Genomic DNA, 27,500 nt, shown 5'->3' on the forward strand with positions numbered 1-27,500 from the left:
GTAGTATTGTTTTGAATTTATCACCAGTGTGTAAGACTATGTTGTAGTGTGTGTGTGTTTTTGAGGGCTTGTGTGTCATGTCTGAGGGCAAAGTCTGGTTTTTCAGACAGTCTGGTTTTGAGTGGAGAGCTTCATTTTGACCTGAAAATAGGAAGTTTGGGAAATTGGGTGAGAAGTTATGGATTTGTGTTTAGAGTTTTGAGAAAGAGGCATAAATTTCAAGAAATGTGTTTAAGCAATCGAGAAAAACTGTAATGCACTGTCCTGAAAGCAAATGAGAAGACTGGAAAAGTTTAGACATACTGTATAAGGTTTAATACTCATTCCTAACCCTGCTCTTGCTCACAACTAACCCCAAATACTAGTAATAGTGACACAAACACCAAAAATCACAATCGCAGAAACAACGAAAATTAAACTCCTGCAAGTCAAAGACCGTTGCAATGACTCTGAAAGACAATGCAGTCTACTTCCACAGTCAAAAACATGAACTAATTTAACCAAACTTCCATAAAAACCCAAACCCTGTAACCTCATCCTCTCTAAACAAGCTGTCTAACACCCCTACACTCACACAGAGAGAGAGAGAGCTTTAAACGATTACAGCTCTGACTGGCTCTAAACTCGGCCTCAGAGTTAAACCAGCTTCTACAAACAGAGAGCGAGAGAGAGGAAATTGGGGATCAGGAAGTGGCTGTGGCATTCCTGTGGTGTTGGAGAGATGATGAGCATAAGGCCAGTCCTCAAACGCATTTGCGAATGCTTAACCTGAAGATAAAACCTAACGTAGAGCAAAGCAGTTCACGCTAATGCCTGTTATAGTGCCCCTTGTGCCAACACTAAGAATGCAACACATTCTTGCATTGCACTCCAAAGTGTGGACTGACACATTTGTGAACACAACAACGTGTGAACTCAAGGTAGACATGTTATCAGCACATATTTGGATAGAGTATGTTTCTGACTTAATAACAAGGCAGACGTGCATGCTTGGTCAACACATTGCAAGTGCACAGTCTCCAACAAACTAAATTTGTGTTCGTGAGTTACTCTGGTGGCAACAAACCAAACATGCTTTGCAATGCAGAGAAATTACTAAAACAGTCACACACAGCACATACATACACACAAACACAGACATCCACACACACAGACGCATGCATGCCAATACAAATACACATACACACGCACACTGTACTTTTCTAAAGTTTTTCCTAAATAGAGCTAGTTATCTAAAGAAAATTTGATCATATTTTCTTTGGTCAACTACGCCAATTTTTTCTCCATAACTCAACACTGTCTCTCTGTGTCTCTGTTTGACTTGGACTGAGTGCAGTGAGACAGACAGAGAGACAGACAGATTAAACACACACTTGAACTAGTGAAGGAAATTCACCCTGATGAATGACGACAAATTTCTGCTCTTAAATGCTGAAACTCTGCAGGAGGTGAAGGAAGATTGAGACATTACAGCTGATAATCTCAATGTTACTGATGATCTGTTGACACTTTCAAAACAATTACCATTCATTTTCTGGGCTTATGCCATGATAAAACCAAATTCTTCAGACATTTGCCATTATAATGCCATAGCAAAATCATGGAATTACTGTTTTTTCTGAAAACTACCTGTAGTAAAACCATGTTTTTTAGACATTTGCCATGATATTACAATGATTTTCAGACAGGTACCATGGTAATACCATAGTAAACCATGGTATAACCATGTTTTTGGAAATTTACCATGGCAATACCATGTTTTGTAAACATATGGCCATGGTAATACCATAGTGAATCATAGTATTACCATATCTTTTGGACATTTACCATGTCAATACCACAATAAAACTCATTAGTAATCATATTACCATGTTGTTTTATATTTACCATGGTAAAACCATCTTTTTTAGGCTTTTACCATGGTAATACCAGATTAAAACCAAGGTATTACCATGTTTTTAGGACACGAACCATGGTAATACCATGCTTTTTGAAACATGTATCATGGAAATCCCAGAGTAAAACCATGGTATTAACATGTTTTGTAGACATGTCACATGGAAATATCATAGTAAACCATAGTAAAGCCATATTTATTTATTTTTTGGACATTTAGACATTTACCATGGCAATACCACAGTAAAACCATTGTATTACCATGTATTTTGAACATTAAACATGGTAAAACATCTTTTTTAGACATTAACCACAGTAATACCATTGCAAAACAATGGCATTACCATGTTTTTGGAAATTTACCATGGCAATACCATGTTTTGTAAACATTTGACATGGTAATACCATAGTAAACCATAGTATTACTATATCTTTTGGGCATTTACTTTTGTAATACCATGTTTTTAGACATTTACCATGGCAATACCACAATAAAACTATCATATTACCATCTATATATATTTACCATGGTAAAACCATATTTTTTAGACATTTACCATGGTAATACCACACTATTACCAAGGTATTACCTTGTTTTTGGACACGTACCATGGTAATACAGTGATTTTTAAACATTTATCATGGTAATACCATAGTAACACCATTGTATTACCATGTTTTTTTTAACATTAACCATGGTAAAACAATATTCTTTAGACATTAACCACAGTAATACCATTGCAAAACAATGGCATTACCATGTTTTTGGAAATTTGCCATGGCAATACCATGTTTTGTAAACATTTGACATGGTAAAACCATAGTAAATCATATTATTAACATATCTTTTGGACATTTACTATGGTTAATACCATGTTTTTAGACACTTACCATGGCAATACCACAGTAAAACTATCATATTACTGTGGTTTTTGGAATATTTACCATGGTAAAACCATATTTTTTAGACATTTACCGTGGTAATACCACACTAAAACCAAGGTGTTACCATGTTTTTGGACATGTACCATGATAATACCATATTTTGTAGACATTTGACAAAGTAATACCATAGCAAACCATGGCATTGCCAATTTTTTTTAACATTTACTAGGGTAATACCATGTTTTAGACATGTATCATGGTTTTATGGACATGGCCCATGATAATTTTGGCATTTGCTATGATAATACAATGCTTTTTCTTGACATACCTTGGAGTACCACCATTTTAATATCATGATATATGAATAAGGAAATTATTAGGTGCTATGTTCATGGTATCAAAGTACCAGTATATTAGCAGATATGAGTCAGAGGTTGACATGCCAAGTCAAGCCAATCAAACTAACAGAGTAATGTTTTGAAAACACACTCTTCAGGAAGTCAACCTACCAATGGATTACTTATAGTTGACACTGTGTACAGAAGAAAGTGTTTTAACACTGAAAAAAACAAAAAACAAAACAAAAAACATCTCATGCAGCAGCTTTAAGGAACCAAATGTTCAAATAATGATACGTTCTTTGAGTTGACAGGTCGGCAGATCATGTGTATTTGTCTCTCCACTCATCCGCTGCTAATGGGAAGCACATTTTCATCGGACTGGTATGTGGGCCAGCTGTGGGGGGCAGGAAACAGCTGGTGACGCAGCACTTGCAAGGCGCTCCATCCCAATGCAAACCACTCCATTTTGGTTGACAGTCTTATCCCACATGCACACACTCATGTTTTACTCATGCATGTGACTAATAACTGCGTGTTCTGGATAGAACCTAAACAGCGAGTCGAGTGAAAAAATTATGAGTAATGGGGGATTTTAGAATGGCATGTGATGAAGACTGTGCTCCAGTGCATTTCAGAAACTGACCAGTTCCTCTGAGATCAGCTGTTGAACATCTGTGAGCAGCCAAGCAGAGACGAAACAAACAGCCCAGACAGTTCAAGAAGAAACACAAAGTCCTGAACTTCAGATAACTGTCGGTGCAAAAGAGCTTTCCATGCAACTTTTACAGCACTGAGCAAAGGATAGCCATACTGACTTAAACAATGCTCGATTTGCTATACTTTTTTGGATTTGTTTTCCTAAGTAGGATCTGAAAAGAATCATTTATGTAAAGATCAGATTCTGGAATGCTGTTGAGCTTTACACACAAGCACAGTGAGTGTTTCAATGACAGGGGAAGCGTTCAAATAAACCATTAACACTGCTGTACAACACACAAAGAAGACAACAGAGAATTACAACCCCTCTCACACACATACAGTACACAAAAAAACTTTACGTCTCAACAAACTCGTTTGTTACAAGAAAATAAACATCTCTACAGCTTCACATATGTTAACAAGCATGTAAAAAGGGGCTCAAACACAGCCTGTAAAACACAGACTGTTTGCTCTCACTGAATTCAGGACAGTGTCAATAAAATGCAATGTGTTTAACACACAAACAAACCAGAGGATGCAGAGATACAGAATTCTCACCGGAAACACAGATCGAGCATCTCTCAAAAGAGAGAAATGTCTGAAAAAATGAACACAAGCTCTCTAATGTGCATTCATCACCGCCCACATCTGGAGTGTCCGGACGAAGAACATTTTTGTAACAGAATGTGCAAAAACCTTTAATAACACAGATACCATCCTGCAAATTAAGTTCGGCCTAATGTCCTTATTTCTGGAAAATTAGGTTTGGTATTACCATGTTGGTTTTTTACATTTACCATAGTAAAACCATGCTTTTAGCCATTTACCATGATGTTATCATTTTTTTTTGTCATTGTGAAACCATGGTATTACCATGTTTGTTTTTACATGTACCAATGTAATACCATGTTTTTAGCCATTTACCATGGTAAAACTATAGTAAATCCATGGTATTTATTTTTGGACGTTTACTAAATTTTAGCCATTCGCTATGGAAATACCATGTTTTAGCCAGTTACCATGGTAAAACCATAGTAAATCCATGGTATTACCATGTTTGTTTTTACATGTACCAATGTAATACCATGTTTTTAGCCATTTACCATGGTAAAACTATAGTAAATCCATGGTATTACTTTATTTTTGGACGTTTACTAAATTTTAGCCATTCGCTATGGAAATACCATGTTTTAGCCAGTTACCATGGTAAAAACATAGTAAATCCATGGTATTACCATGTTTGTTTTTACATGTACCAATGTAATACCATGTTTTTAGCCAGTTACCATGGTAAAACCATAGTAAATCCATGGTATTACCATGTTTGTTTTTACATGTACCAATGTAATACCATGTTTTTAGCCATTTACCATGGTAAAACCATAGTAAATCCATGGTATTACTTTATTTTTGGACATTTACTAAAGAATTTTAGCCATTCGCTATGGAAATACCATGTTTTAGCCAGTTACCATGGAAATAGCATTTTTTTTTTTTTTTTGTCATTTGCCATGGTAATACCAAAGTGAAACAATGGTATTACTATATATTTTTTGGCATTGACCACGTTAAAACCATGTTTTTTAGCCATTTGCCAAGGTAACATCATAGTATGACCATGTTATTAATATATATTTTTTACATTTACCACATTAATACCATGTTTTCTAGCTATAAGCCATGTTAATACCATGTTGTTAGCTATTTGGCATGGTAATACCATAGTAAAACCATGGTATTACTATATTTTTTGACACGTACAATGGTAATACCACATTTTTAATCATTAATCTTGGCAATACCATAGTAAAGCCATGGTATTACAATATTTTTTTACTCGTACCATGGTAATAACACGTTTTAGTCATTTACCATACTAATACCATGTTTTTAGCCATTTACCATGGTAATACTATAGTAAAACTATAGTATTTTTGACATGTACCACAGTAATACCACATTTTTAGTCATTACCTAGGGCAATACCAAAGTAAAACCATAGTATTACTATATTTTTGGACATATACTGCATTAATACCATTTTTTTAGCCATTTGCCATGGTAACACCATAGTTAAACCATAATGATGGAAATGCCATTATGTTTAGACATGCATCATATGTTTTTTTTTTGTTTTTTTGTAACATGCATCATGATAATAGCAGGTTTTTGGATATGGCCCATGATAAATTCAGTCCCTCATAGAACCTAAAAAGTGGTTCTATTTTGCACCCAAAAGGTTTCCACCACTGTTACAAGCCAAAGAACTCTAATCTAAGGCTACTTACAGCCATTCTTTTATTTATAGTCTGTGCACAGACAAACAAAGAGAACTGAAACATTAAAGCAACATTTCACCACAACCCAAAGGAATAAAATGCTCCGGTCTGGACCGAATGGAAATGACACGTAACGGAGAGCATGCCAATTAAATCAGTTCACATCTCTTACCTTTATCAGCACAGATGCCTGGACATCAAATCAAAAGCATTTCTAGGAAATCCCTCTGTTTTTGCCAACTTTGTCTGTTGTAGCGTCTGCCTCTCTCTCTGTCTTTCACTCTGTCTCTCTCTCGCTATGAGTGAGCAACACCGTCCAATTATCTGCTGTTTTGTAGTGGTCACTCTTACAGCTGCTTGAGGGAGAATGGAGTTTAAGACTTCAGTCTGGAGAGAGAGAGAGATAGAGAGGAGGTTGGGCACCAGACATGTTTATTTAGTCAAACGACACAGCAGGGTTCACTCACAAAGAAAACTAGCCTTGCTAAAAAGGTGCCACTGATTGAATCCCAACGCTGGTCTTCATTGGGATTCAATATCCACGCATAAACTATAAACCGTAGAGAATAACAAAGTACAAATTACAAATGCCATATCAGTAATATTTCAAATGTGTCTCAAAGTCTCCCGCTCTTCACATGTTTCTCCTCAGAAAATAAAAAGAGTATGCTAATGTGTCTCCTCCAGAGTTTCAGAAGAGAACTCAATCTATGTTCAGATTTGCCAAAGTCTGCAATCAACAGTCAGAGATCTCAAAATGAACTCAAACATTTCTCATTAAATTCTTCCAAGAGCAAATGATCTGAGCTATGCCATCTACATTCATTCCATAGCTACAGTGTCAACAACTCATTCATCTGCCTGTTTTTACAGTAATTTTTCTAATGAATGTTAGGAGAAACAAGTTGAGCTCAATCGACAGCATTTGTGGCATAATGTTGATATCCACAAAAACATTTTTTGTCTCGTCCCTCCTTTTCTTAAAAAACAAAAATAAAAATAAATCAAGGTTACGGTGAAACACTTATAATAGAAGTCAATGGGGCCACTTTTTGGAGAGTTTAAAGGCAGAAGTTTATAAAAGTACTTAGATTAATTAACGTGTGTATCATTTGAGTTGTTTAAAACTTAGTTTTGATTTTCATTTTAGGGTTTTAGGGTTATAGCTGGGAACCTGGGGGAGGGACGAGGGGATGGCATGGGGAGAGGGAAAGGGCGAGCGGGAGACAGAGAGAGAGAGTGAGAGAGAGGAGAGAGAGAGAAAAACTTGCTTGCCAGTTCCCGGATACACTGTTGCCTGGTCCTCAACCGCTCCTCCGCCCTCTGGCGGATGACAGCTTGCTCCTCCCCTGGCAGACGGCAGCGAGCCCTCCGACCCTAGGCGGACAACCAGAAATGTTTGAGTTCATTTTGAGATCTCTGACTTTTGATTGCAGACTTTGGCAAATCTGAACATAGATTGAGTTCTCTTCTGAAACTCTGGAGGAGACACATTAGCATACCGCTTGCTCCCCTGGTGGGTGGCAGCGGCGAGGACTCCGCAACAGCGCATCCCTTCTCTCTCCTGGGTTTCGGCACCACTGTAACAGGTAAAGGATGGGCAAGGAGGAGGCAGGAACCGGCTGAATAGTCAACATAAAGTTTAATGTAAAACAACGTAAAACAACATAAAACAAACATAGACACATGCAGTGCGGCCACGTGCGTCTCTCTCTCTCTCTCTCTCTCTCTAACTGCCGTCTCCGGCCCCCCTTTATCTCGCTCTCCCGCTGATCATCTGATTCAGCTCCGGCCGTGCACCCCACGGCTAGGCCATGCCCTCCTCCTCGTCACACACACATATTGTTAACAGTATTTTAACATTTATGGATTGACCCCATTGACTTCCATTGAAAGTGCCTTTTTTGTGCTTTTTTGTGCTTTTTTTTAAAGAAAAGGAGGGATGAGTCAAAATGAATTTTTGTGGTAATCAGTATAATGCCAAAAATACTGAGGATTGAGCTTAACTTGTATTGAACCCAGAATATTATACTTTTTTGGGAATATTCAGATGTTTCTTTTGAGAAAAAGACCCGATTTGTTTCACATGTGTATCTTCTAAAGTTTTAAAGAGATCTCAAAAATGTCTCAGACAGTGTCACACTGGAAGTTTAGAAAAAGAAAAAAAATCTCTTATCAATAATATTTTCCTCTGAGTGGATCAAAAACAGTCGTACCATGTGTAGAACTCTTTCAGTGCCTCTTTGAGCAGGGCGTCCGCCTTACAGCGGTTTGGGAGACCTGAGTGAAACACACACACACACACACACACACACACACACACACACACACCAAAACACAAGTCCAGCCAAAACTCCTCAGCAACAGTCACCCGTTTCTCCTGCTCTGAAAGCGAGCCGCAGGGGCACGCAGGGAAACGCGCTGGACTTTGGCAACTCTTACAATGTAGAGCCCAGCTGAGGAGAAAAAAAAGAGAATGAGAAACAAAAAGAAGGAGAGCAAGTTCCTTTCAGACCAGACTGAACCTCTCTGTGCAGACAGCACTCGATTCAAACACAAAAATAAAGAAGCGATGGAATATTGTGTGGTTTTGGTGAAGGGAAGGTGTGTCAGTAGTGGCGTATGGTGCACACACACACACACACACACACACACACACACACACACACACACACACACACACATAAAAGTGCCAGGGTCTGTTTTCAATCTTGGCTTTCTCTGTGTCTCTCTCTTACTTTTTTCCCAGGCAACGATTTTGGCAGCTTGCAAATTCATAACAGCTAAGTAGGCCTTTTCTCTTTATTACAGGGAGAGAGAGATAAAGAGAGAGAACAGGGAGTTTGGCATTCACCCTGTAATTGTGTGTGTGAACAAAAAACGTCCTGATAAACAGAGACTCATTAGAGGCCTTGAACAGATGACTAGTGGATTCTGGGATCTGAGCACAAACACTAACACAACATATTAAGTGCCCGTGTTGAAATGTAATATCTCTTTTAGAGACATAGTTATAAAAAAAATAAAAAAAAAAAAAAAGTCATTATTTACTCACCCTCATTTTATTCCAAACTTATTTCTTGCTTTTGTAAAACACAAAAGGAGATGTTAGGCAGAATGTTCACTTTGCTCTTTTATATACAACATGAACAAATATGAAAAAGCACCATAAAAGCACAATAAAATCTTACTAAACAATACCATAACAGTTGTTTACAGTATAGGACTTGTGCACTACATTCCAAGTTTCCTTAAGTCATAAGATATATTTTGGTCAGTTCCTCTCACAAAGGTAGGTCGTTATTTACTGAAAACTCAATCACATTTGTTTTCTAGTATATTTCTGGTGCATGTAGATGCATCACGCCAGTTTTAACTAAATAATACCATATGCTATTGCATGACATTTAAAGCCAAATCAAGATTTATGTCTAGAATGTAAGAGAGTGCTGCTCAGTCCTAGAGAAGCTTCATCCAATAGTCATGCGGTAGGCTACTTGTTTGTGATGTATGGATCATATGGCTTCTCACTGTGGTTTGGCTGGTCGTTATTTGTTTTTGGTTTGACAGCTGGATTATCTTTGAACGTGGTCTGAAAATGTCTTATTTAGTTTCAGGTTTTAAACTGTGAGAGTTAAAGAGAAAACGAGAGTCTGACAAAAAAGTGAGGCAATGCCCAACAGAAATGGAGGGAAAAAACAGTCTGATAAAGAAACTGAAATGGAAAAACAAGAGTCTGACAAAAACAGAGGGAAAAAAACGAGAGTCTGACAGAAATGGAGGGAAAAAAAAGAGAGTCTGACAGAAATGGAGGGAAGAAACGAGAGTCTGACAAAAACAGAGGGAAAAAACGAGAGTCTGACAGAAATGGAGGGGAAAAAAAGAGAGTCTGACAGAAATGGAGGGAAAAAAAGAGAGTCTGACAGAAATGGAGGGAAGAAACGAGAGTCTGACAAAAACAGAGGGAAAAAACGAGAGTCTGACAGAAATGGAGGGAAAAACAAGAGTCTGACAGAAATGGAGGGAAAAACGAGAGTCTGACAGAAATGGAGGGGAAAAAAGAGTGTCTGACAGAAATGGAGGGAAAAATGAGTCTGACAGAAATGGAGGGAAAAACGAGAGTCAGACAGAAATGGAGGGAAAAAAGAGAGTCTGATAGAAATGGAGGGAAAAAACAAGAGTCTGACAGAAATGGAGGGAAAAACGAGAGTCGGACAGAAATGGAGGGAAAAAAAAGAGAGTCTGATAGAAATGGAGGGAAAAAAAGAGTGTCTGACAGAAATGGAGGGAAAAATGAGTCTGACAGAAATGGAGGGAAAAACGAGAGTCTGACAGAAATGGAGGGAAAAAACGAGAGTCTGACAGAAATGGAGGGAAAAACGAGAGTCGGACAGAAATGGAGGGAAAAACAAGAGTCTGACAGAAATGGAGGGAAAAACGAGAGTCTGACAGAAATGGAGGGGAAAAAAGAGTGTCTGACAGAAATGGAGGGAAAAATGAGTCTGACAGAAATGGAGGGAAAAACGAGAGTCAGACAGAAATGGAGGGAAAAAAAGAGAGTCTGATAGAAATGGAGGGAAAAAACAAGAGTCTGACAGAAATGGAGGGAAAAACGAGAGTCGGACAGAGATGGAGGGAAAAAAAAGAGAGTCTGATAGAAATGGAGGGAAAAAAAGAGTGTCTGACAGAAATGGAGGGAAAAATGAGTCTGACAGAAATGGAGGGAAAAACGAGAGTCTGACAGAAATGGAGGGAAAAACGAGAGTCTGACAGAAATGGAGGGAAAAACGAGAGTCGGACAGAAATGGAGGGAAAAAAAAGAGAGTCTGATAGAAATGGAGGGAAAAAACAAGAGTCTGACAGAAATGGAGGGAAAAACGAGAGTCTGACAGAAATGGAGGGAAAAACGAGAGTCTGACAGAAATGGAGGGAAAGGGATTCCGGTTTGGTAATGCGGTATTAGGACGCACAGTGTCTAAGCTCCGTGTTATTTCATGTAATTTTTTCAAAATACACCCTATTTGTATCAGTACGTCAAATTCATTACATTCTTTTTGTTTTTCATAAACAACCTACCTTCGGAACTTTCAGCTAAAATGAGCAAATCTACGAGGACAGGTGGTAAGCAACAGACTCAAGTTCAACATGCGCAGGCCGGTCAAGAATGCAGCAAAATGGTGGATACTGAGTCCGTATCCACGCAGCTCACAATCGAGTCTTTAGTCAAGGACCTCGAAAAATTCAGAAAGGACATGGCTGGGGAGTTCGTTGCACTTCTAAACAGCTCTTTGGAACCAATCCGGTCTTCAGTCGAGTCGATTGGTGCAACTCTGACAACACAGGCAACAACCATCAGTGAGATGGAAACGGGTCTCTCAGAACATAGCGACCGAATAACTCAGCTCGAACAAGATGTAAACGCTCTTTAATCAAAACTGACAAGCATGGAAGTGGAAAACACGGCGCTTAAAGCTAACGTAGAAGATCTGATATCTTGCTCGAAGTGCCATAACATACGAGTGGTTGGCCTACCTGAGGGCATTGAAGGAAAGAACGCAAGGGAGTTCATGACCAACCTGCTCTCTGAACTTCTCAGCGACTCCCTTGCAGAGACACCCGAGCTGGACCGCGCTCATCGTAGCCTGAGGCCCAAACCCCGTACAGGGGAAACTCCACGTCCGCTGATCATCAGATTTCACAGATACATTGTGAAGGAAACTATCATGAGTTGGGCTAAATCTCACAAGGACATTTCTTACAAGGGCCACAAAATCAAGATGTATGAAGATTTCAGCTCAGAGCTGGTGAGGAAACGTGCGGCTTTCAACAAGATTAAGAGCCTACTTTACAAGCAAGGTGTACGTTTTGGGATGCTGTACCCTGCTCGCCTCCGAGTCAGCTGTAATGGAGTGGAACGGATCTTTGATTCCCCTGAGGCAGCGGAGTCGTTTTTTTCATCAGAACTTTCCTAATTAAGCCGTGGACTAATATTGGCGCATTTTCGAAATGGGATGGTGAATTCGACAGGTATAAGCTGCTGTAAATAAATTAAAGACAGTATTAAGCTTTCATTTTATTTTGCTATATTATAATTGAGCTTAAGAGAAAATCAGACTGTCACACCATGAGTGCCTCATACATCCCCAAAATATATAGTTTATGGGTTGCATGTTAATTATGCTATTCGGTTAATGATTATATATGTTATGCCAACTGGTCCTCTTTGACAATGCCATCTTGTGGCAGGTGTTTTATATAATTTGCCAAATTTAACTTTGTAATTTTTTATTTATTTATTTATTTTTTATCTACTTATAATTTTTTTTTTTGTTTTTTTTTTTTTACATAGCTCTAAGTTTTGATAGCTGTTTTGGGTGTATATCTAAGTTTTAGGAGTTGACAATTCTACGTGATTAATCGGTTGTGTAAACTGAGGTTCTGGCTTCTCGTCATGTTCAAAAAGACGAGCATCAGAGTTATTAGTACAGGTTTGTGTGCCCCCTTTTTTTTCTCTTCCTTATCCCCTCGACTCATACGTCTCAGACCTTTTTATTATTATTTTATTTTCCACAACAATATAAATGATTAGTCCTAAAGTGAACACAGAGGGGCTAGCTGGTCACAATGTCAAACTTGTTACTTAGAATGTGAGGGGTCTAGGTCGTCAAATTAAAAGATCAAGGGTGTTTTCACACTTAAAGAGTCTGTTTACAGATATTGGTTTTCTACAAGAGACTCACCTCAGGATTAGTGATCAGGTTAGGCTACATAAGCCAAGTTTTTCATTCAAATTTTAACAGTAAATCTAGAGGCACTGCTATTTTAATACAGAAACGGATAAAGTTTGTCTCACAAAATGTAATCTCCGATCTTGGTGGGCATTTTGTAATAGTAGCTGGAATTCTGTACAAGACACCTGTCATATTAGCTAGTGTTTATGCCCCTAATTATGATAACCCTGCTTTTATGACTATGCTCTTTTCCCACCTTCCAAATTTGGACACTCACTGCCTTATATTAGGTGGGGATCTTAATTGCATGATCAACCCAAATTTGGACCACTCACAGCCCAAGTCATCAGCTCCTACGTCAATGTTTATGTCCTTCTCATCTCTAATGGATCAGTTGGGGTGTGTAGACCCCTGGCGCTTCCTCAAACCAACTGCAAAAGAGTTTTCTTTCTTTTCTAATGTCCATCATGTTTATTCGCATATTGATTACTTTTTTTATAGACAAAGTTCTTTTATCTCTTGTTAAATCCACAGAAAATTTAGCAATAATTATCTCAGACCATGCCCCACACATTCTAGACCTCTCCTTCCCCCAAAATTCATGTAGACATGCTGGGGGCTGGAAGCTCAATACCGGGTTGTTGGCTGATAAGGAATTTTGTGACTATATCTCTAGGAACATTGACTTTTTTTTGGAAACCAACAAATCAGAATCGGTATTTTAATGCATATTGGATCAAATCCATGAAATTAAAACAGCAGAAACTCATTGACAAAATTTTATAGGTAGATACGCTGAATGCCAGGTCGCCACACCCTGATCTGGTGACACAGTGGCTAATATTACAAACTGAATTTGACTTATTGACAACCAACAAGGCTGAGTTTCTGCTAAAACGCACAAGAGCAACCTATTATGAGCATGGAGATAAAGCTAGCCGTCTTTTGGCATCTCACCTCAGACATCAAACTGCTTCTCAATTAATCTCACAGGTCTATGACTCCTCAAATAACCTTGTTAAGGATCCAGTTAAAATAAACTCTCTTCTTTCTGCTCTAATCTTTACAAATCAGAAGCCTGCTCTGACATTGCTACTATTCAGTCCTTTCTCTCTCAATTAGAAATACCTAAGATAAGCCCAGATATAGCCAGTCGCCTAGATGAGCCCCTTAGCTTGGAGGAGATAGCATCTTGCATTTTAACCATGAAAAACAACAAAGCTCCTGGTTCTGATGGCTTCCCTACAGAATTTTTCAAAAGGTTTTCCACTCAGTTATCCCCTTTATTATTAGAACTATACAATCATTCCCTAGATCAAGGTTTTCTACATCATCCTTAAACCAAGCTTTGATTTCCTTAATATTAAGGAAAGACAAAGACCCTAAACTTTGTGCAGCTACAGACCTGTAAGCCTAATTAATAATGATGTTAAATTACTAGCTAAAGTATTGGCCAAATGTTTAGAGGCTCATCTTCTGTCTGTTATATCAGATGATCAAACTGGTTTTATACTAGGTTGTCAGTTGTCATCCAATATACGGAGGCTTCTGAATGTAATCCTTACTCCATCTAGGTCATCAAGGCCAGAAATGGTTATCTCGCTAGACGCGGAGAAGGCTTTTGACCGGGTGGAGTGGGATTATTCATTCATGGGTTTACAAAAATTTGGATTCGGATCTAAACTAATCTCATGGATTCGTTTGTATTCCACTCCAACAGCTTGTGTAAAAACAAACTCTGAAACATCTCCTTATTTCTCTCTTTCTCATGGCACGCGTCAGGGTTGCCCTCTTTCACCTCTTCTTTTTGCTCTGGCGATAGAGACTCTCTCTATAGCCTTGAAGTCAACCTCAGTATTTTCAGGTATTCATAAATGAGGAAGGGAACATCGTGTCTCATTATATGCAGACGAACTCTTGTTATATGTTTTAGACCCACTTAACTGCATGGATAACATAATGCATCTGTTGAATGAGTTTGGCTTTATTTCACTTTTTAAAAGTGAGGGTTTTCCCATAAATGAATTGGCAAAACAAATCCCTCCAGCTATGCTCCCCTTTCACATGTCTCCCATAGGATTCCACTACATAGGGGTTCATATTTCAAACTCATTCAAGTCATTGCACAAAGAAAATTTGACAAAATTAATGGACCGCATTAAAGTAGATCTTCAGCACTGGAGCGGTCTTCCATTATCATTGGTAGGTAGGATTGAATCAGTTAAAATGAATATCCTATCACGAATACTTTTTTTATTTCTGACTGTTCCCATTTTTCTCCCCAAATCTTTTTTTTAAATCATTTGATACCATTATATCCTCGTATATTTGGGCTGGCAAGCCTCCACGTGTACACAAGTCAACTCTTCAAAGAACCAAACAAGATGGGGTTCTCGCTATTCCAAATTTCCTTTTCTACTATTGGGCAGCTACTATCTAGAAAATATATGCATGGTGCAACTCCCCAGATATTAATTGGTGTATGATAGAAGCTAAATCCTGCAGGTCATCCTCATTATCAGCATTAGTTTTTGACTCCAATTTGCAGTGCCCCTCTAAATACACCACTAACCCGATTGTGCTTTCTTCGCTTAAAATCTGTAAACAGTTTCGTTAGCATTTTAGATTAGACACATTGTCCACTTTTATGCCTATCTGTGGTAATCATCTCTTCGTACCTCGTACTTTAAATTCAACTTCTGCACAGCTCAGAGAGAAGGGCCTAGTATTGTTTCATGATTTGTTTTCTGATCACACATTTGTGTCATTTAATGATCTGTTGAGTAGATTCAGTATTCCTAAATCTAATTTATTCCACTATTTTCAATTACGTGACTTTGCCAAAGCACACTTTGCTCCCTTTCCTCACCAGCCAAAGAAAACTTTGATTGAAGATATAATGTCACTTTCGAAATCACTTAGCCATATAGCCTCAATTTATGACCTGCTACGCTCTTCACAGTTCCCTCCGCTTTCTGCTCTCAAGGAAACCTGGGAGAGGGAGCTAGGACTGGAACTTGACGAGGAGCTGTGGAATAATGCTCTAGCTAAAATTAACTCCATCTGTATTTGTGCTCATTTGAATCTTGTCCAGTTCAAAGTTGTTCACAGAATTCATTACACCCAAGCAAAATTGAAGAAACTTTCTTTAACAGAAGATGACAGTTGCAATAGATGCTCGTTATCCCCAGCAGATCATACTCATACATTTTACAACTGTCCTAAATTGCATTCATTCTGGTCTTCTTTTTTCATTACATTGTCAAAGGCTCTTAATATCTCTGTGAAACCTTGCCCAATAATTGCAATCTTTGGAGTACCCCCTGTTGATGGCTTGTATAATAAGCGGCATGCTGATATTTTTGCTTTTGCTTCATTGGTAGCCAGAAGACGAATACTGCTACATTGGAAATTCTCATGCCCCCCTTCAAATTTTTCTTGGTTGAAGGACTTAATGTTCTTTCTACACCTGGAAAAAATTAAACACTCTGTTAGGGACTCTGCTAATTCATTCTATAAAATGTGGAACCCTGTCATTTCCTTTGTTGAGACTGTACCTTCATTGGAGATTTGATTTTCTCTCCCCCCCCACCCCCCCTTTTTTTATCTTCAGTTTTTGTGGGATCATTTGGGATGGGTAGGGATAATGGTGTTGTTCTGGTTATTTGTATAATTTTATTCATTTATTTTTATGGTTGTTAAAAAAAAACAAACAAACAAAAAAAAAAAAAACAGCAGGTTGTGATGGTTTCCATGTATGCCATGCATATATTGTCAATTAAGAATCTGCTGAATAAAAATATAAAAATAAAAAAAAGAAATGGAGGGAAAAAACGAGAGTCTGACAGAAATGGAGGGAAAAACGAGTGTCTGACAAAAATGGAGGGAAAAACGAGAGTCTGACAGAAATGGAGGGAAAAAACAAGAGTCTGACAGAAATGGAGGGAAAAAATGAGTCTGACAGAAATGGAGGAAAAAACGAGAGTCTGACAGAAAAGGAAGGAAAAAACGAGAGCCTGACAAAAATGGAGGGAAAAAAGAGAGCCTGACAGAAATGGAGGGAAAAAAAATGAGAGCCTGACAGAAAAGGAGGGGAAAAAATGAGAGCCTGACAGAAAAGGAGGGAAAAATATGAGTCTGACAGAAATGGAGGAAAAAACGAGAGCCTGACAAAAATGGAGGGAAAAAAAGAGAGCCTGACAGAAATGGAGGAAAAAACAAGACCCTGACAAAAATGGAGGGAAAAAACGAGAGCCTGACAGAAAAGAAAGGAAAAAACAAGAGCCTGACAAAAATGGAGGGAAAAAAGAGAGCCTGACAGAAATGGAGGGAAAAAACAAGAGTCTGACAGAAATTGAGGGAAAAAACGAGAGCCTGACAAAAATGGAGGGAAAAAACGAGAACCTGACAAAAATGGAGGGAAAAAACGAGAGCCTGACAGAAATGGAGGGAAAAAAATGAGAGTCTGACAGAAATGGAAGGAAAAATGAGAGTCTGACAGAAATGGAGGGAAAAAAACGAGATTCTGACAAAAATGGAAGGAAAAATGAGAGTCTGACAGAAATGAAGGGGAAAAAAACACGAGTCTGACAAAAATAGAGGGAAAAAATGAGAGTCTGACAGAAAAGGAGGGAAAATAAGAGTGTCCGATAAGAAATGGAGGGAACAATGAGTCTGACAAAAGGATGAGGAAAGTAGGTTACTTGTTTTTGATGTATGGAAAATGTGGCTTCTCACTGTGGTTTGGCTGGTCATTTGGCTTATCTTTGAACGTTAGATGTTTAGTCTGAATGGGTCTCATTTAGTTTCACAGGTTTGAAACTGTTGAATTTTTCTCATTAATTGCTATCGTTTCGATTGAGATCGATATTTGAACAAATATCATTATAATCATCTGGTAAATGAAAATGACTTATAACATATAAAAGATGCTAATATTTCACCACCGACTGATGTGATGTGCAAGCTAATCTGCAGAAAATGGTGACTGAAAAGAACTATCCCAGATAGCACACGTACATCTCCGAGATGTCTGTTTAAGAGCGTTTCACCTGGTAAGCATCAGATTCTAATTAACATCTGCTAAACATCGTAAAAAGATCAGATTTACAAATAATCTAAATCATAAACATTTCAAAGACATCCGCTGAATGTCTTCTTGACATCCAAGAAGAAACGTCATATAGATGTCTTACAGATGAGCAAACAACCTAAAAAATACATCTTCCACATCAACAAACACATCAAATAGACGTCTGGGTGATGTACGTGTGCTTTCAAGGATCTTTTTGGTGAACGGATTCAAACGACTCAACTCATTCTGGGATGAATTAAAATCCCGTACTAATCTCGCCCCCTTTATTTTATTCTCTGCTCTCTTCACAATAAAATGTTTTTCCTTTTAGTTTTGTACGCAGCATTAATCTCAAACATAGTAAGCTAACTGATTGAGAATGCAGATACTAAGAAAGTCTTTGCTTAAAGGTTCAGAGGACAAGCCTAACAGTTAATAGATTACAATAAAACGAATAAAGCTGGCTCATGTTTTTTTCATTTTATTTTAAAAGCTCAGCACATTCATTAACATTGTTTTGTTTAAGAACAGAACAATCTGTTCTAATACACTGCATAGGCTTACTCTTAATAAAATGTGCTTATTTCTTTTTCTACAGAGACCTAATGGAAGCACGACTGTCTCCACAGAAACATCTGTAGACGTCTGTGAATCTGTAGAGGGCTTGAAGATGTTGTGTCCTCTCTATAAACATCCACTAATTGTTATGAGATAGTTTGATTAAACTGCATGACCACACGAGAAGAGAATGCAGATGGACATAGATATGATAGCGTTAGCATCTCATGCCCTTGACCTGACCGAACTTCCCAAACACAAACAAAACCACATTCATTCAGAGTATCTATTCTTGATATGGAATTTGCCCCACACGATTTCACACAACAGAGGAATTTCATCAGTCCAGTTTTTACAATAAAACTAATAATTACATCATTCAATTTTAAGTTATTCATTGTTAATTGTGCCAATTTATTTCCTGATATGTAGAAAATCTTATTTCTCAGATGAATAGATTATTTCTCTAAACTATGTTCAATACTGTAAATTGCTCTCAGACAACTTTATAATAATTGGCATAAAAATGTGAATATATTTATTATGTAGCCTAATATATTGATTGAGCTATGACCTTAGGAGTGTACTAATAATCATCATGTGTCTCATTAAGTTCCATAGTCATTCTGTTTTTTGGTTTGTTTGTTTTTTCAGATAAGATGACATTTCTAGATAAAATATCAGCTCACCTTATATGAAAATGAGCAAATTAATTTATACACAGATGAAGCAATTCTTTATATATCACCTACTCAAAGCAAAACAGACACTGTCTCTGTTTATAACGGTCTATAACCCGCTGACTGGTTATTTATTTTTGTTTATGCAAAGTCCAGATAAAACTTCTCAACATATGTTTGACAGAGAGAGAGTGACGAAAAAAAAAAAAAAGAAAAAATCAAGAGAGAGAAGCAAGAGTCTGACAAAAATAAAGGAAAAGAAATTTGTTTCTGACAAAAGGAGGGGACCAGCAAACACAGAACATTTCCCTAACGTTCCCGTTTGGTTATTTTTGATTCTTTTTTGAAGGGAGTTTTGTGTGTGACAACCTTAAATGAATCTATACAGAATGTTCTTTAATTGTTTTTTTTAGGTTTTATTTTTATCATCATAAATTAATGTTTTGTAACGTTGCTAGCAGTGACAGTAACAGGCAGATGAAGACGATGATGATGTGAAGAACCCAAGTGCAGTTTATTTACAAGATGAGTGATATATCCAAACAACGTGAAATCCAAACGTGAACAAAAACAATACATAAACATGAACTTGACTTGACTTGAAAAACAACATTACAACAAAACATTACTTGACCAAAGACAATGGCAAACATGAGGGTCTAAATACACGGACATGGGCAAACACATGACAATAACAACCAATCACAAGACCTAACTAATAACAAGATAATCAAACAATGAACCAAAGAAATCAAGACACATGAACAGGGGAAACACATAACAAGATCACATGAGGGTTCAGGAAAACACATGACTATAAAACAGGAACTAACTTCCAAAATAAAAGACATGAACACAAAATAAACACATTTAAATGTGACATATTTCCAGGACATCGCTGGGAGGTTTTTGTAGGACAATCTAACAAGAAATTATACAGAATGTTCTCTAGTGGTTATATTCAAACGTTCCCAGAACGTTGCAGGGAGGTTTGTAAAACAACCTTAAAATAACTTAACTCTACATTAAAATAACTCTAATGGTTATTTTTAGGTTTTATTTTTCTCTCACACTTTTCATTTCCAAATTTGATTATTTTCATGAATGTTGCAAATGTTTAATAATGACTGACGGGGCCTGGGTATCTCAGCATGTATTGACGCTGACTATCACCCCTGGAGTCCCGAGTTCGAATCCAGGGTGTGCTGAGTGACTCCAGCCAGGTCTCCTAAGCAACCAAATTGGCCCGGTTGCTAGGGAGGGTAGAGTCACATGGGGTATCCTCCTCGTTGTCGCTATAATGTGGTTCTCGCTCTCGGTGGGGCGCGTGGTGAGTTAAGCGTGGATGCAGAGGAGAACAGTGTGAAGCCTCCACACGCATTACATCTCTGCAATAATGCGCTCGACAAGTCACGTGATAAGATGCGCAGATTGACGGTCTCAGACGTGGAGGCAACTGAGATTTGTCCTCCGCCACCCTGATTGAGGCGAGTCACTACGCCACCACGAGGACTTAGAGCGCATTGGGAATTGGGCATTCCAAATTGGGGAGAAAAAGGGAGAAAATCAAGAAGAAAAAAAAAACGAAAAAACAATGACTGACATAAGTGCAGTGCAGGATGTTAGAATGTCCATCCTGGCAAACGAAAACTAACGTTCCCAGAATGTTCTGGAAACCAAACATTATTAACTGGGGAGAAAGTGTCAGACAATAATTGAGGGTCAAACAAGTGTCTGGGAGAAAGAGGCAGCAGTTTGGGGGAAATCTCTCTTGCTTCAGTCATTTTACAAATTCATTTGTAACACATCAGTCTGACCATGAATCAGCTCTCGTTTGGTGCTGACTCATTTTGTTGGCTCTGTCTGGCTTCAGTGAGCTGATCTCAGGTCAGATGCTCTGGCTCCTCATCAGTTCACACTCTTATTAATCAGACTGAGCTCAGAACAGTAAACAGAGGCAACAGATCACATGACTCTCAAAGCTTTGTATTCTCTCACAATGTGCTGATCTGTGATCCATTTCAGTGAAGAGCCACTGAGGAAACTAAATTATCTAGATTATCAATAATTCATTGACATGAAATTTGACTGCATGAGTTATTTTAGAACCGCGAAACAGCGAACAGTTTACGTATTTGGTTTATAAAATAAAATGGTTTAGAACGAGGGAGTAGAAACATCACAAGCTGGCTTTGATGGTCAGAAGTTATTTAAATATGTGACAAACAAACTTCATCGCAACTAATTCATGATTTTTGTAAATCATTTATTTCAGACAGACAGTTAAAATAAGGAGTAGCAGTGCAGAACAGCGCACATAAAAACGAGGCGTTTTCAAAAACAAGAACCAAAGAAGGCATTTGCTTTTTTTAACTTGCAGCAGACATTTCCCCCTATAAAATGGACAGCAGGTTTCCTGATGAGCGCTGATGTTGATGTGATCTGAAGAGGCATAAATCCCTCCTACTGAGAATAATAAACAGCTAAAGATGAATTCATCGTCTCACAGAGGAAAATATATTTTGATATGATGGTTTACTGCATTGAAAGCTCTGTGACACTAACAAATGCCTGAGAAATGCTGAGTGTGAAGCAAAATCTTCACATCTGGCTAAGAAACAGCAAAACTGAAAACAAAACCTCACTTCTGGTAATATAATGGTATTACTGTCTATTTTTAAGCAACATCTGCTGTACTATGAGTAAAACATGTGGGAGGAATTCGTCTTTTCCATCAGTCTGGGAAATACATCTTAAGAGCTGTTTATTTTTGTGTATACAAAACAGACAGATATTTTCAAGTTTGAAGAGTGAAGTTTTCTGTCCTGTGTTGACCTTATTACATGCACTGAGGCTGGAATTTGGGGTGATAGCCAGTAGCCTTCAGTTTACATCTCATCTCATTTTTGAGAGCATTTTAATAGACAAGCATTTGGGAACACCCTTGAAAGCAAGATGATGTCTAGTATTTGTAGTCTGTTTTCCTGTAGAGAAAGACTTAAAAATTGTAGCCATGGGGTCATTTCATGGGGTCTTTAACACTGTACATTAACATATTGATTCAACTATAGGGGAGCAGTCTAAGACGTGATTGATTTTCGATGAAAAAGACATGTTTGTTTTGATTGTTCACAGCTGATGGGGAAGTGGTTTGGGTCACCTCTGACACTGTAATGTTGGCCCATTTAAAAATGACTGATGAACACAGAACATGCTGCAGGTCGCCTGAAGTAATGGCTCAAAATCACAGACAGGAAATGGAAATGACCAGCACTGCTTGAGTATGTTTGTGTGCGTGTGTGTGTCAAGGGCATGTCCAGGATTTGTCTACTGAGGCGGAACGTTGTTATGGACCATGCACGACATGGACGGGTTAAGCCATTGTGCAATGCGCACCGTCTCCAGGACTTGAGCGGGGTCCGAGTCAGCGTGGCAAGAGGGGTGGCAAAGCTAATCTTTAGGGTGGAAACTGCCACTCCGTGCCACCATTCTGGCACCGCCCCTGGTATGTGTGTGTGTGTGTGTGAACACTTAAAGATGCATTGAGGAAGAGAGCAGGGTTACAGAAATGTATCAGTTTCTATGTTTCTGTATATTATTTTTCATTGTTTTATATTACATGTTAATTACATCATTTCATTTAGATTTTATTTTGATACTGCTATTATTAAATTTAATCTGATTATTTCATATGTCCGTCCTTCACATTTCTTTACATTTGCAGATTTTTTTTTAGTTCAGATGAGATTAGGAAAAAAAGATCCATCGTGTTCGCATCAGAGCTTAAAAAGAGCAGAGATATTTCAGTGCCATTAAATGTTAAATCGGCTGTTATGAGAGCGATTAGAAGTCATGAACTGATCATGTTTATTACTGTCTGTAGTAAAATAAGGTCTGGTTAGAGAAACTTCAGCTCTCCTTCTCTCTGTATGTGAAAATCAGCTTTCTGCTGCCCACTAGCGGTCAAACACAGACTCTCAAGTTCATTATTCCTAAAAATCACCTCTCTATCTTATGGGAAGTTGAAGACAACAACACTATAAAGCCTAATGCTTAAAATAATGCACTGTATTGAGTAGGGGAAATGTAATCATACAAGTTAGTTCAAATAAATTCACCTTGATGAGCATTTAGATCTTTAAATCTAAAGTGAAACCAAAAATCTTTTTTTTTTTTTTAATGATTTAGTCTATTGGGCATTCCTCATTTATCTTTTTTTTTTTTCAAGCTTTATTTAATATATTTCTGCTGGGACAACAGGATTATTTTTCATTTGTTTATCTGAAACTGGACAGGGGATTTCTAATTCATGGCACTCGACAGTGAGAGTAAATGTGTCTTTGTGCAAAATGAATGTTAAGGGGGAAGACCTGTTAGTGTTTCATGTTTTGTGATCTTATTTAGAAGAGTTTGTCTTATGTTGGAGTTTGTTTCCAATGAACATGCATTCAGAATGTTAGCATCACTGTACTAACTTTATTTAGGTTCTCTCTACTTGAAATATTTAAATGGAGATTATATGGTAATTTTGAGATTAGATAAAGAGTTAAATATAAAGTTGTCTGCTATCAAAATGTAGGTTGTGAGTTAGCTAGCTCAATATTTCAAGTTAAGAGAAATGTAGTTTTGCTAACTTAAAGTTTACAGTGAACTGTTTATAAATAAATAAATAAACAAATAAAAAATACTGATACGAAAGAATAATGAGGAATGGTTTTTAATTACCAATCACTAATGTAATCATACTTATTAGGCATAATAAATTAATAATAAATAAATAAACAAAATATTTTGATCAGGCATAGACTGATAAATAAATAATATCAAGAATATCAATGGCCTATATTATAAGGGTACAACGGGGCTAAAGGCACCCTTTAAGGAAATTTTGTGTTTTTCTGGTTTTCCAAAAAAAATATATATATATATATTTGTTTAATGAAAATTGATGAAGCAACATAATTTGTGTGAAAAGAAATAATAACGGAAGGTTGTTTCGATTAAGGTGGCGAGGGAGCCTTTTACCCCACACTTGGTGTAAAAGCCCCATTGGGGGTTTAAAGTGATATGGCGTAGATACCGGGGCAATAGTTATAGGACACACTTTGTCAACTAATGCAACTAATTCTGTGACAGCAAGATGCTTTTTTGAGTAACAAATTAAGATGATGCTTACTCAAAATAACTACTTCAGAAAAAGTCAAGCATTTCCTGTTCATTTCAAACACATTTGGCACTTTATCACATCTCAAGTATTCTATAAACAAACTTATCTCTATAATGATTGGATGAGTCAATGTGAGCCCACTTTGAACATTCTTCATAACAAATCTATTCACCCCACTCTAAAAAAACAGTGTGTTTAATGGGGCCTTTAGGGGGGCTTTTTACCCCAAATACTGTCCTTTCACTTACTGGACAGTTATTGAAAAATGTTTGATTTAATGACATTAAATAAAACTGAAAATGATAAATTAGTATTTTGTCTTAAAAGAAATGTGTTAATTTCCAGGATATTCATTAGCTACATAAATGTACAACATTTTAAGAAATATTAAATCAAAATCAAATGTTAGACATAACACACAAAGATCTCATGGATCAGGAATTTTTGGCAGTGACAAACAGGTGTTTAGAAAACTACTGTGGTAGATTTTATTGCTATTAAAAATAAAATCAATGGAGCCTTTTACCCCGTTGTACCTTATACTAAATATATGATAATTATTATTTTATTTGACAGAGTACTACAATGTTCCAAGTAGTCTACAATAGTATAATAACATATTACAATCGGTATAATAAATATAAGCTATACTAAAATTGTTTCAGTAATAGGATATATACCTCAGAGACTGCAACATTTGTTTACAGCAATTAAACAATGCCATTTTTTTTAAAATTGCAATATATATATATATATATAAAACACACATCACAACAAACGTTTTGGTGGGAAATAAAATGCACATTGAATGTCACAGCTAGCTAAAGTCACAAGTCACCTCAAAGAAATATGGGCTTAAAATGTAAAAATGTCCCATGACTGCTATTGTTTTCTGACATCACACAAAATTCACCCCAAAACAAAATATTCTTTAAAATATGTATTGTTATATAAGAGGGTCTATATTAAAGTGCTAAATGATAACACTATGTAACACAATTTTTGTTCCTGGGTAGTAAGTATTATTTCCTAATTGCTTATGCCTCAAAAGTATAGAAAATGGCTATTACTCCCCACAAACTTTGCTTCTGTGACCAGGACAGTGAAATGTACCTATTTCCAATGAGAAAACGGGCGAATCTGTGTCTTTTCATTCACATAAAGTCAGAAAAAAACAACAACATATGAATCCAAATTAACATGTATTTATACTAAAGTAATACAAAAATAACTACAAAAGATTTAGAAGTGAGTCGTTTTTCGAGATTTACGATTATACTGTAAATCACTTTCACGAATCAGCCCCCAGCTGTACTCATCATACTTCAAGGTGTCCAGCAAGGTCTTGATGCTGTTGTAATCCTCTTTGAGGTGCACCGAGTGAGCCAGGGGAAGAGACGGGTACTTGTTACCATTATGGAGCAGCACGGCTTTGAGGCTCCTGGATGAGCTGTCAGTGAAGAGGCGCCACTCATTCTGGTTACAGGCGATTCCGATTGCCTCCAACAGACTGCTCACATTGTGGCAGAAGCAGAGCTCATCTTGACAGGCGAAGAAGCTGGAAAAAGGTTGGTGATGCTTCTTCTGATAATTTTTAATAATAATTTTCTTTATTTATCACACATTATACATTTGCACATATACAGTGAAATTCTTCTTTTTCACATATCCCAGCTAGGCTGGGGTCAGAGTGCAGGGTCAGCCATGATACAGCACCCCTGGAGCAGATAGGGTCAAGGGCCTTGCTCAAGGGCCCAACAGTGGCAGCTTGGCGGTGCTGGGGCTTGAACCCCCGACCTTCTGATCAGTAACCCAGAGCCTTAACTGCTGAGCCACCACTGCCCTAGATCTGCAACTTGCACACTTTCATCCAACAAGTTCCACCGCTTGAGACTAGATGTCAAAAGCTCAGCACTGGACTTGGTGAGACCAAGATCTCTAATCAAGTCGTTGAGGTCTTTTTGGTTGGGGTAGTATGGGTTTCTCTCCTCAGCTCCGCCTCTGAAACTGTCATCTGGATCTACAACATCTTCCTCTAAATCTGCAGGTGCATTCTTGCCAGTCCGACGTTTGGAAGGGTCCACCATGCAGAAGCAGCAGTTGCTTGAGTGGTCAGTGGGTTCCCGCAAAATTCATGGGATAGCGTATTTCATGGCTCTCTTTTCCCCTCTGTACCATCCTAAAAAATACATTTATTTCACCCATGACTAATCTGTAAGAGATTCTCATATATGATATATTTTTTCAATAACATTGGAAGTTGTAACACATTTTAAAATTAAAAACTTTTACAATTTTAAAAATTAACAAATTTTATAACATCAAATTCCAAGCAACAACTGTCCATCTTACCTTCCAGAGTTTTTTGTAATGCTCGCAGGTGAAAAGTGGTGCCCAGCGTTTGTCTTGATCCCCGACAGGCATGTCGAAATATGCCATGTAGGCCTCACACCTCTTAGCAGATGCTTCCACGGAGTACTTTCTTTCACTTTTACTTTCACTCTTATCTTGATAATTTGGCCACACACATAGCAAAATGCGTCTGCCGGATGCTTGCAGCCTCTTGATGCCATCTCAGAAAAATGCAGATATGTATCCACTTAAACAGCTGGAACTAAACTGAACTAGTGGGCTTAAGGCCCCTATATTTTTACTACTATTTATATTAATGGAAAGTTCTAGAAAGTTCTAGAAGTTACTCCAAGTTTACTCAGCACTGAATCTATCTGGAATGTTCTGGAAAATAGGTACATTTCAAAATATCACTGTCCTAGTCACAAAAGCAAAGTTTGTGGGGAGTAATAGCCATTTTCTATACTTTTGAGGCATAAGCAATTAGGAAATAACACTTACTACACAGGAACCAAAAACACATGGTGTAATCAAACTCTATGGAACAGCACAAGCTGAAATCAGATTAGTCGCTCTTAGATATTTGAATATGATTAAAATAATAAAATACTACGCTAGTCTATCTTCATTTTAATATAATTAGGTATTCTAAATATATAATATAATCAATATAGTATTAAGGCATATAGTATAAAATGAAGTGGAGCAGCTGAATTCAGATCAGTCATTAATCATGTTCTCTATCGGTTCTCACGGTAGCAGGAGTCTCTCTGGTGAAGCAGGAAGCGGCATGTCATCTTCATTTGAATACAGTGAGTTTGATTTACAGTGTCGCTCA

At 37.5% G+C, this 27,500-nt stretch overlaps 2 protein-coding genes and 1 long non-coding RNA gene across 3 annotated transcripts in view; 1 reads left to right on the forward strand and 2 right to left on the reverse strand.

The window, feature by feature from the left end:
- Positions 1 to 6,495, reverse strand: part of LOC127418070 (platelet-derived growth factor receptor beta-like) — a 55,246-nt gene extending 48,751 nt beyond the window's left edge. The window contains exon 1 of the mRNA XM_051658444.1: positions 6,273 to 6,495. The gene's annotated coding sequence lies outside the window, so the exon portion shown is untranslated. The remainder of the gene's footprint in view (positions 1 to 6,272) is intronic.
- Positions 6,496 to 7,348: 853 nt separating this feature from the next.
- LOC127418127 (uncharacterized) lies at positions 7,349 to 8,752 on the reverse strand. Its single transcript, XR_007893366.1, has 3 exons — positions 8,317 to 8,752; positions 7,603 to 7,722; positions 7,349 to 7,477 (listed from the first exon to the last, which is right to left on the reverse strand). It is a non-coding gene; the product is annotated as an uncharacterized LOC127418127 (long non-coding RNA).
- An 11,024-nt stretch (positions 8,753 to 19,776) lies between these two features.
- The window catches only part of LOC127418109 (homeobox protein CDX-1-like), a 35,534-nt gene continuing 27,810 nt past the window's right edge, over positions 19,777 to 27,500 (forward strand). The window contains exons 1-2 of the mRNA XM_051658497.1: positions 19,777 to 21,793; positions 22,279 to 27,500. The exon at positions 22,279 to 27,500 is cut by the window's right edge and continues 1,156 nt beyond it. The gene's annotated coding sequence lies outside the window, so the exon portion shown is untranslated. The remainder of the gene's footprint in view (positions 21,794 to 22,278) is intronic.

This window comes from Myxocyprinus asiaticus, chromosome 27 (assembly GCF_019703515.2).
Source record: "Myxocyprinus asiaticus isolate MX2 ecotype Aquarium Trade chromosome 27, UBuf_Myxa_2, whole genome shotgun sequence".
Taxonomy (NCBI): Eukaryota; Metazoa; Chordata; class Actinopteri; order Cypriniformes; family Catostomidae; genus Myxocyprinus; species Myxocyprinus asiaticus.